Below are 7,570 nucleotides of genomic sequence, written 5' to 3' on the forward strand. Positions count from 1 at the left end.
CACTATTGTTATTCAAAGAAAGTCTCTTGTAGGAGGTGTAGGAGTAGAACCTTGAAAGGGGAGACATTCCAAGATGAAGAATGAGGATAGGAAGTCCAGCCTGGGAAGCAAGATGGATTGATGTATACAGGGAACATGGACTAACTGTTGGTCTAGAACATAGGGTGTGTGAAGGGGAGGGGTCATGAGAGGGGGTTCATGAGATTCCTTCATCTTTGGGGTATCTCTCCCATTTCCATCACCCAGCCAGTACTCTGGAAGTACATAGCAGATACCTAGGGAGTCAAAGAACCTGGGTTCATCACCCACCTCTGGTGTTATTTTAGTCAAGAAAGGAAGGAAAATAAGCTTTAATTAACTACATTTTATCTTATTTTATTCTCATAATTACTGTTGAAGGTAGGTGTCATTATGATTCCCATTTTTACAGTTTGAGAAAACCGAGGTTAAGTGATTTATCCAAGATCAAACAACTAGTAAATATCTAAAGCTGGATTTGAACACATCATTCTGATTCTACTATATCACTGGTTTGCCTAAAAGCTGTTTAGCTTCTCTGGGCCTTAGTTTCCTTATCTGTAAAATGTTGAGGTTGGGGCTGGGAAGGTCCTCTGAGGCCCCTTTGAGCTTTAGATCTTTGATCCAAAGAAATAGTTGTTGATTAATTCCCAAGGACCTTCCAACGGTAAAATTGGTGGTGGGTGGTGTTCAGGAGATGGAAATTCTAGCCCCCATTCCACCATTTATTTTCCAGGTCCTCAGACAAGTTATGTAACCAGCTGAGCCACAGGTGCCTGTTCTGAAAAAAAGAAAGAACATAATAGCTTCCTTTACTGAAGGCAAGGGGTTAGGCCTGCTCATTGGAGAGACCTGTAAGCTCCCTGTTTCTCTGGTATTCCTGGAATGAGGTGGTTGAAAGACAGGTTGCTTGTTTTTCTCCACTCTTCATTTCAGGCCCAGGAGACCTTTATCAGTGACTGCTATGGTGCCTGTCCTCCCCTCCCCACTCACCCCTCCATCCCCCTGGTTCCCCCCTTGATGCTGGGAATCTAATCTTATAATCGATATTGTCTTTAGAAGACATTTCATAACTTTTCTTAGGCTGAAATCACAGAATCTTAGAGAGGGCAAGGACCTTAGGGGGCATCTGGAGTCCAAACTGGAAAGGAGTTTCTATAAAACTCCTTACAAATAGTTATCTAATGTTCTTTGGAAGACTTCCATGGATGGGAAATTTATTACCCATCTTTAAAATCTTTTTTTTTTCTGTTTTCTGCTTCCCTTTACCCCCTGTCTCACCTTCCTCCTGCTTTTGAATTCTCCCTTCACTTTAGAAAGAATAGATTTAGAGTTAAAATTGAATTAACAAACAAAAAAATCTGAAACCCAGCTCTGATCTTTACTATTATGGTGATCTTTGGTAAGTCACTTCTCTTTTCTGGGACCTCCTTGTTTGGGTCAGTGGTCTTCAAAATGGAAACTGGCCTGACCAGCTGCAAAGCGGGGAAAATGTGTTGCCTTTCACCACAATGACCCCTTTTAAGTTCGCCTTAGCTCTAACACAATAGTACTTGTCCCCTCTTTCTCCCACCCCTCAAATGTACAAAATCCCCAAATCTCCTCCATCAGGGTAAGTTTAATACTCCCTGGGCACCTACAGCCAGCAACTTGAAAAGTGTTAGATACATTATTCAGTTAAGTAGATTTATGGATTGTGTTATATGGTTTTAACTAAATTAACTTTAATAAAATAGACAAATGCCTTAAAAAGATTCCTGCAAAGAAATTGTAAATTTGAGGATAATGTTAATAAGGGAAGCACAAATAGGTAATTGGTAGGGCTGTCATTTCTCCTGTGCTCAGCCTAATAGAAGGGTTTTTTAAAAATAATAATTTTTCCCCTAGTTACATGTTAAAATAATTTTAAACTTTTTAAAAAGTTTTGAGTGTCAAATTCTATCCCTCTTTCCCTTCCTGTCCTTCCTATTTCCCCTTCCCCTCCCTAAGATGGTAAACAATCTGAATGCATTATTGATTAAAAATAATAATGATTGGATCAGCTCTGAGCAAGAAGTTACCTCCCCCTGCTGCTGCATTTAACTTATCAAGACCAGTATTTGAAATAATGTGAATTTACATCTGCTCTCTTTTCACCCTAAGCATATATACTGTGCCTTGCGATATTAACCAGTGATTATGTGAAACCGTCATAATTATCAAGACATTTAGAAATTGGACTTTTGTTGCCCAGAATGATGTAAATATGTCTCACCTGTAAAAAAGAACTTATATCCCGGGGGCAGCTAGGTGCGCAAGTGGATAAAAGCACCGGCCCTGGAGTCAGGAGTACCTGGGTTCAAATCCAGTCTCAGACACTTAATAATTACCTAGCTGTGTGGCCTTGGGCAAGCCACTTAACCCCATTTCCCTTGCAAAAACCTAAAAAAAAAAAAAGCACTTATATCTACATATATGGAAACAGTTTTCTAACCTTTTAAAAAATATTCTGACAAGAGTTTAAGTAGGTTTTGAATCCATTTTCTCTAACACATAACATCTTTTTTGAGTTTGAAAGAGCAATTGATTGATGGTAGGAGAGATAGAAATTTGCTGGTCTAATTTCAAATATAAATATCCTGACTTAATGGTAATCATGGTTTAATCACAGACCCTTAAACTCCTCTTCCAGGAAGATTGCAGTATCTTGTAGGTTATCTTATTCTTAGCTCTGATATCTATTAAAACTTAAGTATTTCATAAATTGAACTTAGGATCACATATTCAAATCTTTGTATCATAAAATATTAAACCATTATTTTGAAAATAATGAAGTATATTCAAAAACATTTTTCTCACAAAACAATTTTAATCATTCATTTAAAAGGGTTAATTTTTGAACCTAGGTATAGAACTTAAATTGGACCATGGTTCTAGTTCATTGAGATATTTAAAATTTTTTTTTATTAAAGATATTATTTGAGTTTTTACAATTTTCCCCCCCAATCTTACTTCCCCCCCATGGAAAGCAATCTGGTCAATCTTTACTTTGTTTCCATGTTGTACATTGATCCAAATTGAGTGTGATAAGGGAGAAATCATATCCTTAAGGAAGAGACAAGAAGTCTAAGAGGGTAACAAGATCAGACAATAAGATATCTGTTTTTTTTTTTTTCTAAATTAAAGGGAATAGTCCTTGAACTTTGTTCAAACTCCATGACTCTTTATCTGGATACAGATGGCACTCTCCTTTGCAGACAGCCCAAAATTGTTCCCAATTGTTGCACATGATGGAATGAGTGAGTCCTTCAAGGTTGATCATCACCCCCATGTTGCTGTTAGGGTGTACAGTGTTTTTCTGGTTCTGCTCATCTCACTCAGCATCAGTTCATGCAAACCCCCTCCAGGCTTCCCTGAAATCCAGTCCCTTCTTGTTTTCTAATAGAACAATAGTGTTGCAAACCACAGTTTGCTAAGCCATTCCCCAGTTGAAGGACATTTACTTGATTTCCAATTTTTTGCCACCATGAACAGGGCTGCTATGAATATTTTTGTACAAGTGATGTTTTTACCCTTTTTCATCATCACTTCAGGGTATAGACCCAGTAGTGGTATTGCTGGTTTATTTTTTGATTCTTAATGCTCCATCTAATGCAGGGGTTTTATCCTTCCTACTTTCACTTCATCTTTTATAGAAGAGGGAGAGGGGCCCTGTGTAAACCATTCTCTTTTATCTTCCTTTCTATATCTATATACTTTGACTATATACATATATATACACACATATTTTTGACTATATATATATATATACATATATATATATTATACTATATATTTCTATATCTATATTGATATACTTTGACAAAGTAAGAGGACAATTGGAGCAAAGTGGTATTAACTGATGAGCTCCTAGGGAAAAGAACCATCCGAGCTAGATGTCTAGGAGATTAGATGGCAAATGAAAGAACCATAAAAAAATTTCATCCCTTAGAAAGATTGTTAGGGAATCTCTATCCAATGGAACAAAAATTCAAACTTAACTTGTTTTTTAGGGGACTGAAAACTAAATAGATTTTGCAAACAATGGGAGGTTTTGCACACATTTTGAAGTCACAGGCTTCACAAACACTGCAAAGCTCAGTATATAGGTTAGGTCACCAGTCCAAGATTTAAAAGTGAAATCAGTCTTGGAGATCTTTGAGTTCAGCCCTGTCATTTTGCAGATAAAGAAACTGAGGCATAGAGAAGGGGAAGTGACTTAAGGTCCTACAGCTATTTAGGAACAATGGCAAGATTTGAAACTGGGTCTTTTGGTTGTAAACCCAGGGCTCTTTGGACTTTAGGAACATATGACTTTAGCAAAGATGATAGATATTGGTAACTAGACCATCAGCTAACCAGAAGGCACATGTAGTTCTGTGGGGAGGGCAGGAGACCCAAGGTTTCCTTTTTAATACTCCTTTTTTCCTACCTTTTTCCCATGTTTGATCATCCAGGTGTTTTTTGGTGGCAGGCCCTCCAAATACCAAAAAATGTCTCCTTATATTTTAGGAAGCTTGTCTTGTCATAGTCTACCAGTCTTCAAAGAAAACACTGTTAGGTTGTGGAAATAAACATTGAGATGTGGCTATGGACAGATCTTCTAACTTCCTTCTGCCTCATTTTCCTCATCCATAAAATTTGGATAAATGGTTTAGACACAGTTTGCTTTGAAATGTTCTTTTAATACTGCATCACCCTGCTTGAAGAGGGTGTCTTGTCTTGATATTCAGCTCAGAAGCTTAGGAATCATCCTGTTATAATAGAGCTGGAACCCACCTTAGGAACCCACCCTCTTCTTGTTGGAGACCCTCGTTTTTGTAGATGAGGACATCAGAGTGCACACAGATGAAGGGGCTTGTGCAAAGTTGTGCTGGTGACGTTTGAGATTCTCGTCATCTTCTCCGAAGCCCCAGGCCCTCCTCACTACAGCATGTTGTCCTCTGGCACACCATGTTTTGTTGGCCCCAAACAGAACTTGGTTGTCAGGCTGGTTCTGTGTCAAGGCTGGGCATGTTCCAAAGCTTCCTCTGAACTTGGCCTTGCTTTCACTGGCATCTTGCCCCACTTTAGTAGAGGCTGTGGAAAGGGCACTGCCCAAGGAGCTAAGAGACATAGTCTAGTCCTCGATGGCTCTGCTCTTTGCCTTGCACTTTGACTTTGGGCATTTCCATTCCTCACTCCCCACTCTTTTTCCTCCTGTGGTTTCATTTTCCTTCTCTAATGGTTGAGAATAATTTCTACCCTTGTCTTCTTACTTTTTTATCTCCCCTGGTCTCCAACCCTCAGCTGGTTTAGAAGAATAAATTTTCAAGAATTCAATATAAGCACTGATTATATACCTACATTCAGAGTCTCATGCTAGGTTCTAGAGAAGAGATAAAATATTTTCAATGAGATGTTGTTCCTGCCCTCACAGAACTTATAATTTAGCACAAAGATGCAACACTTTGACGACTATACAGTTTCGATTTTTTTTCCTTTAAAATTCCAAGCCTGCAAGGGGGTCAGTTTCTCTGCAACTTAGAGCCTTTGGAAAGCTACTCAGCATATGAGAGAAGAATGGCAGGAATGAATCCAGACCATTCTGACTCGGAGGAAGGCTTTCTGTCTACTGTGCCTTTCATATAGTATTATGTGATAGTATTTCATTCAGGACTGAGTAGTCTGATCAGGACAGAATAAGATAGAAGCATCCCTTCCCTAGGCCTAGGAAGAAGCCAAGCCCTTTTCTTTTCAGGGAGCCAAAGACTGTATTAGCTTTCTTGTCTACCATATGTTTCTTCCTATTGGGTCACGTTGAGCTTAATGAACTGCTATCTAGCCACCCTTCCCCCATCTTCTGCTTAGCATGCTATTTTTTTTTGGCATCCAAATATAAGCATTTATATTTAGCTTTAAACATTTTAATCTTATTAGTTTTGTTCCATTGTTTTAACTCTGTAAAAGATCTTTTTGAATCCTTATTCTGGCATCAGTTTTTTTAAAGCTACTTCCTTGTGCTGCTGAAAATTTGTTAAGCATTCCTTTGATCAAGTCATAAATAAAACTGTTAACCAGGAAAGGGCTAGGCATAGACCCCTGGAGTCCTGTCCTGCATGGGGTCCCTTAGTGGTCACACTTTGGGTCTAGCCATCTGATGAATTTTGAATCCACCAAAAATGACCTGGTAGACTTTTTCAATTGTTTTTGTTAGAATCTAACTTAAAATAAAAAAGATCTAAAATCTAAATTTATTTTTCCATTGCATTCCTCTGATATGCTAATCTTGTCATTAAAGGAAGCAAGGTTGGTAGAACGAGAATGTTCTTTAAGAAAGAAAATTTTTAATCTTTTGAATATCTTTTTATTTTTATATCACTTTTATTTCTGACTAAACTTATCCCTGAACCCTGCCAAGGAAACCATCCCATTCAGGAAAGGTTAAAAAAGAAAGAAGAAAGTAAGATTGGGGGAACATTGTAAAACTCAAATAATATCTTTAGTAAAAAAAAAAAAAGAAAGAAGAAAGGAGAAGGTCAGAGATAGTTTAAAAAAAAAGCCAACTCCAACAACATCTTTGACTTTATATACCACTTTCCATACCAATAATCTTCTACCTTTACAAAGGAGAGAAATTGTTTTCTTTCCATTCACCAGCTCCAAACCAAGGTGCCTTCACTCTGGCCACCCCCTCTTATAACCCCTTTGTAAGTTATCTTCCACCATTAAAATGTAAGCACTTTGAGGGTGGGGACTGTCTTATTTGTTAGTATTTGTATCTCCATGGACTCAGCCTAGATAGATAAATGAATTCTTTGTGTAGTCATATTCTTTGGGATAATTGTTGTTTAGTCTTTCAGTGGTCTCCCAGTCTTCTGTGAGTCCCATTTGGGGTTTCCTTGGCAAATATACTGGTGTGATTTGCCATTTCCTTCTCCAGCTCTTTTTCCAGTTGGAGAAACTAAAAGCAAACAGGGTTAAATGACTTGCTCATACAGCTAAGAAGTATCTGAAGCCAGATTTGAACTCAGCAAGACAGTTGCTCCTGCTCTTTGCTGATTACTGCTTCCTTTTCTAGATATTCACTAACCATTCCATTGATCATATTTTTCAAAGTTTGTCTAGGGAATCCTATGTCTTTCTTCTTGGAATACAGTTGATGACTCCATTCTCTTTCCTTTTTTTGAAAATCAGATCCTATAGTACCTCTCCTGTTCTCTGTCATCCTTTGGAGATCAGCAACAGGTCACTTAGTAGTTATATCTGCTATATCTGGGATATAGTTCATCTAGCCTAATGATTGAAACCCATTAAGGGTCCTTCAAGACTATTTGTTACTTTACTATAAATATAGTGGGCAACTGGATGGCACAGTGGGTCCTGCCCTGGAGTCAGAAGGACCTGAATTCAAATATAACCTCAGATATTTGACTCCATACTATGCTGTATGACCTTGGGCATGATACTTAACTATGATTGTCTTACATCTAAGTGCATGTCCAGTCATTCTGATTCAAATCTGACCTCTGGACCTAGATGGCTCTGGAAGAGA

Source organism: Macrotis lagotis, chromosome X (assembly GCF_037893015.1).
Source record: "Macrotis lagotis isolate mMagLag1 chromosome X, bilby.v1.9.chrom.fasta, whole genome shotgun sequence".
Lineage (NCBI taxonomy): Eukaryota > Metazoa > Chordata > Mammalia > Peramelemorphia > Peramelidae > Macrotis > Macrotis lagotis.